We start from the raw sequence: 6,000 nt of genomic DNA on the forward strand, positions 1-6,000 counted from the left end.
GATAGCGTACGGAAAACAGTCATATTTATGAGATGCTTGTTATTTCTTTTACTGTGTCATATTCAAAATACAGCACACGTTAGGAATGAAATTGCATTGCATGCAAAGATTCTTGCGCTGACACAGAAATGAAACATTTTATCCCTAAAATAGGAGGGAATAATATATTGAAAAGAAAAAACATCAATTCTGCTAATGTGCATATAGAAAAGAAGGTTATATCTTGTGGCTCTAAAGTAGAACTTAAAACCAGACATAATAATGCAGTTGTGCAAGAAACTTCTGTTTTAGAGAGCAAGCTGGGGGAAAAGTATGTGAGATTTCAATATAGATTCATTATAAGGCAGTTAACAGAGAGCAATATTAAGGACTGACAATAAAATTGGCCAGCAATAAATGGGGATTATAGTGACCTACTTTTAAAACTTAAAATAACTCAGATTGAAATATTTAGTTGTTTTATAGCAAGCTTTAGAGCTGGGGCGATGTCACGGCAGAGGTGCAGCCCCCACGGGTGGTCACAGGTAGGACTGGGGTGGCAACATGAGCCCGTGATGCCGTCATCTCTGTTGGCTTTGGATGTGTCCACTGTGCTCAAGCTGGTCCCATCTAGCACTAGTGTGACCTGGGGGGTTCAGCTGGAGAACAGGAGCTGAGGGGAGACCTTCTGATCTCTGAACTGCCTGAAAGGAGCTTGGAGCCAGGGGGGTCGGGCTCTGCTCCCCAGGAACAAGCGCCAGGAGCAGAGGAAACGGCCTCAAGTTGCACCAGGGGAGGTTGAGTTTGGATCTGGGGGACAATTTCTTCCCCAAAGGGCTGTGGGGCATTGGAACAGGCTGCCCAGGGCAGCGCTGGAGTCACCATCCCTGGAGGGCTGGACAGATGTGGAGTTGAGGTTCTCAGGGACATGGATTAGTGCCAGGGGTAGGTTAATGCTTGGACTCGATGATGTTGAGGGTCTCTTCCAACCAAAATAACTCCACAATTCTCTCAGCTGGTCTGTTAAGTGTGGAAATCATTAACTTCACCCAGATGGAAAAATTGTCTCATTCTCCTGCTCCAAAGGGAGCCTGCGATGGTTTCCTCTGCACGACGAGCACACGCGGTGGTGGCTCTACCTGCTGCTGCTCACCGACCTGCTGGCTCCGTCCGCCCATCTCTCTCTGCTGTCATCCCTCGTTTGCCGCCCTTCACATCTGCGCGGGGCCGGGCCCCGCTGACGGCTCTTGCCGGGGCTCTCTCATCATCGATACGTACGTCGGGAAGATCAAGGAGCGCTCTGACAATGGGGACATTGTACCCGCGTTTCTGCAGCCCGGCTGGGGGAACGAGCCCACCTCCCCATCCCCGTGTCCCCGCTGCCCGGCGGTTCCTTGGCCGGGTGACGCGGGTCTGGTGCCGCAGATGTGTGGGTGAGGTGTTGGAAAGAGGCTTCGGTGGGAGCAAATTGTGACGGCTTTTGGCTAGTAAGATAATGGAGGGGAACAAAGCTGTTTGAGCAAACAATGCGATGAAAGGGGGTGCAGGATTTGAGGTCTCCTGTGCACACTGATTTGGAAAGCGTGTGGCTGTGGAGGTCTCTCTCATACAAACTGAACACAATGATTTAATTCATGACTTGAAGTAAAACCTCTGCCTGGGGTTTTGGTGGATTTGCTTCTATACTCAATGGTCTCTTTTTAAATTCTCTTTTCTGTTACTGGCATCAGCTTTCTCAGAAGAGGTTTGCCAGGGAGCTTGCTGCATCCTCTCGGGGTGCTTTTCTTTCCTTCGCCTTCTCCGTTTTGCCTTTCTGCTCTTCCTCTGTCTCTTTCCCTTCTGTTTTATTGCAATCCACAGCTTTCTTCCAAACACCCCGTCTCTCTCCAGCTTCTCCTCTTGCTTCCTCTGGGGTTGCATCCACTGTACATGGGGTTTATTCCTCCTCTCTGTGCATTCTGTTTCATTTTGTTAGCGTATTTCTACCTCACCCTTTATCTTCCTCATTCTCTAGATTTTCCTTCTTTTTCCTCACACTTTCTTCTCACGTGATTTTTTGGGGAATTTTCCATTATCTTCTTCCTCTACCTCGCCAGTTTGTCATCCTTCCTTGCACTGTCTGCTCCCTGCTTATCAGCCCCTTTCCTTCAGTCCCTTCTGCCATCTCCTTGTCCCCCCAGTACTGTATCTCTGAAGTGAGATGGTCGAGCTCGAGGGACACCAATCTGCAAAGAGACTTGTGGTTTCACTCCACTCTTCTTGAGCTCCTCCTCACCTTGGTGGCCACCAGATGCTAGAGAAGTTGGGTGTTGATGTCTCTGCTTGGGCAACCCCTGCAGCCAGGACAATCATGGAGAATGGGGTTGGGGCACATGAGAGATGTGTCATTTATTCATTTAAATGGCATCATCCCGCTGAGCTCATCCAGCTGAGGTGTAAGATGAGGTTTTGACTGCTGTTATCCTGTGAGGTACCAGGTGGTTGGGTCGTAGGTATTAATTGAAGGATTCAGATGATGTTCAAAGAAGTTTGTGTGGGTGGTGTCTCAAGAGGCAACAAAGGTAAACTGAAGGACCATGGCCAGACTAGCATATAATGGTCAAATAACTTGGTACCTGGTGCCAAGAACCAGGCTGGCAACCTTGTATGTCCCAAAGAGCCAAATATGGTATGTTGGTCTTCACACCACCCTACATGTGAGCAGGAGGGTCTCTGTGTGAGGTGACTGGGAATTACCCCGCTGGCTTTCTCCTTGCGCTGATAGAGGTGAGATGGGATCTGCTGGTGGACCTGACCTTCCAGTTTGGACAAAATGATGTTGAGCCCTGTCTGTGCTGGTGTGGTGGAAGCAGGGATGCGGTTTTATCTTGTGAGGCGATTTGCACCTTCTCCCCTGACCCCGCCAGACCTCGTCACACAAGAAACGCTGGGATTAATCAACTCGGATGGGAAACTTGCTGCAGATACAGAGATGCTCAGTGAATGACCATAGGATTGAGCCTGATGAAACTCCATTCCTGACCATTCAAGCCAGGCCTTGGTGGTTCAAGAACATTCTCTGCTTTCTTTTCCGGGCTGTTTTTCCAGTGTTTTCCAGAGCGTGCGGCGTTACTGTGCCCCATGGTCCAGCCGTGTCTCAGTGCCAGGTGACATGGAGCAGTGGAAGCACCACTAGGCTGGGCCACTGTAAAATATTCTTTCTAAAAAACAATCATTGCAAAGAATGCTGTAATTCTTTTGACCCTTCCACTTTCTTTTTTCCTATAGGAATATTTCTGCTTTATGTATTTTTTAAATATCTCTCTCTCCAGACTCCTCATCCAGCCCCAGCGCCTGCGATCCCCGTGCCGTGCAGGATGAGGGCTGAGTGACAGGCTAATAACCTGCTCTGGCTCTTGGTGGCAGGTGTCCCAGGGCCCCTATTGAATGCCACCATCCAAAAAAAAAAATTATCAACAATCTTCCTTCAACAATGATTTATTATTGCCATAATTTGCCTTGGTACAATGAGCTGCAGAGCGGATTTCTGCACCCGGCTGACAGGGATTTGATGGCTCCAGGTTCCTATTTTATTTAGTCTTGAGCCTAATATGATTTGGTTACCCTCGCCCCCTCCTTCCCGTCCCTCTCCTCCCTCCCCACCAAACCTTTTCTCATTTTGTTTTGTTTTCTATGAGTGTGTGTTTCGCATAACCCTGGGCCGGCTGACAGCGCTTGTAAAAACCAGAAGTCGATCTCGCAGTGGCTTTTCACCATTAATCAAGCTGCCTGGAATTGGAAAGTAACACTGACAGGCTTTTATCTTGGAGAGAAGGAGGATGGCAGATGTATTTTATGGTGGATGAGCCTTCACGGCTTCTATTAGACTGGGACTTCAGTGGAACAAGGTGGTGGTTTGGGGGAGGAGGGAAGCGAGGGGGGAGGAGAAGCCGGGGAGCAGCCTATAGATAAATAGATCCGTCAGTCAGGCGATGTGGAGGTCTCCAGGCGGCCAGCCATTGTAGGTGACAGAAAAGGCAATCAAAGACAAAACAAATCAAAAGGTACATCTTATCAGCAGCAGGCCAGCTGGACTTCCAGCGCACTCGGAGGCCCCGCCGAGGGCAGGAGAAATTAATCGTGCTGTCGAGGCCGGAGAAATTGTCGCGGCGGAAGGTCCAAGTTCAGGCGAGCGGAGGTGGCCGGTGTTGGAGGAGAGGAGCGCGGAGCCGCCGTCCCGCCACCTCGCTCCCTCCCTCTCTCCCCCGAGCCACGGGCTCCTGACAAGAGCATTCATCGTGCGATGATAGCTCGGCACCTATGATTGGTACCTTTAATAATATAGCCCTCGCTCAGCTGTCACCCTGAAAGAACAATTTTTCCTCCTGCTTTTCCTCGATGCAAAGATACATCTGTAATGAGAAGGGTGACAGAAAGTGGGAGCGCGGGGAGCCAGGGAAAGTTTGGAAGAACATTAATCAAAAAGTGAAGCTGGAGGTGATGCGGGCTGCTCGCCGTGCCTGTGCCTCCGGTGGGGACAGCGGCGGCTTTGAAGCTCCTCTCATGGTCCCTGGCCTGTGGCTCTTTGAGACACCCTTGACAGGGGACACGGATCCTTTACCCACCTTTGGAGAGAATCATAGAGCAGTTTGTGTTGAAGGGACCTTCAAAGCTCCCCCAGTGCCCCCCCTGCCATGAGCAGGGACATCTTCACCAGCTCAGGTTGCTCAGAGGAGCAGCTTTGAAACCCCCCATCCTCCTGCAGGGCAGACCTGGTTGTGATGGGTGGGATGGGTGAGTAGCCCTGTACACGTTGAGTCCTTGGTGCAAACCAGCACAAACTGTGTGCATTGGATTTACATGGGACAAGGATCTCTTTTTGCCTCCACAGAAAGAAATAGGTGGTTACATGTCCTGTGAGTTTCCCTGCAGTGGGGACCTACTTTTGTTCTGCTCTGGGTAATTGGGGCTCCATCCTTTGGATCCATCCAGACTCAATCTGTGTTCACTTTTGGGCCCCTCATGCCAAGAAAGCCCTTGAGGTGCTGGATCGAGTTGAGAGAAGGGAACGGAGCTGGTGAGGGGCTGGAGCACAAGTGTGATGGAGCGGCTGAGGAACCTGGGGGTTCAGCTGGAGAACAGGAGCTGAGGGGAGACCTTCTGATCTCTGAACTGCCTGAAAGGAGCTTGGAGCCAGGGGGGTCGGGCTCTGCTCCCCAGGAACAAGCGCCAGGAGCAGAGGAAGCGGCCTCAAGTTGCGCCAGGGGAGGTTGAGGTTGGATCTGGGGAACAATTTCTTCCCCAAAGGGCTGTGGGGCATTGGAACAGGCTGCCCAGGGCAGTGCTGGAGTCACCATCCCTGGAGGGTTGGACAGATGTGGAGTTGAGGTTCTCAGGGACATGGATTAGTGCCAGGGGTAGGTTAATGCTTGGACTTGGTGATGTTGAGGGTCTCTTCCAACCAAAATGATTCTGTGATCCCCCCCCTTAGCAGTGCTGTGCAGAAACCACCCGGTTTCCCCAAAGGAGCAGTTTTGCCTCCCAGGCCGCGCTGCCCTTGTCTCATGGCTGCAGGGTGCCTGGCCCATCACGCTCTTACGGCTCCATGGAAGATGCTTGTGTGATCCCAAAGGCTTCCCGAAGCCCTCAGTTACAGGCCATGTGTGTGGGGGTTGGCTGGGGAAGTTTGGGGGGTATATTCCACCTCCAATGTAAAAGAGACCCTGGCAGGCTGTGGGCTGCGGAGAGCAGCAGGCGCATAAATCTGCGGGAGGCACGGACAGAGCTCGTGTTTGTTGTATTTAAGGAACATGTCTATTTTAATTTAAGGGATAAGCAGCAACGTCCTCAAACGCGGTTACCTCCTGTGGTTTTCAGCAGCTTTCCAGGCTGCTCAGCTCTGCTCTGCGGTTGTCAGTCCCTCCCTGAGACGAAGCCTTTGGGCTTGAATTCTTTAGCATTAGCGTTTGGCAGTCGGTCCTCTCATTCTGCGTATTCGCTCTCTTGTACCTACAACTGATTTGCTAATCTGCATCTGGTTTT

Source organism: Nesoenas mayeri (genome assembly GCF_963082525.1).
Source record: "Nesoenas mayeri genome assembly, chromosome: 10".
Classification (NCBI taxonomy): domain Eukaryota; kingdom Metazoa; phylum Chordata; class Aves; order Columbiformes; family Columbidae; genus Nesoenas; species Nesoenas mayeri.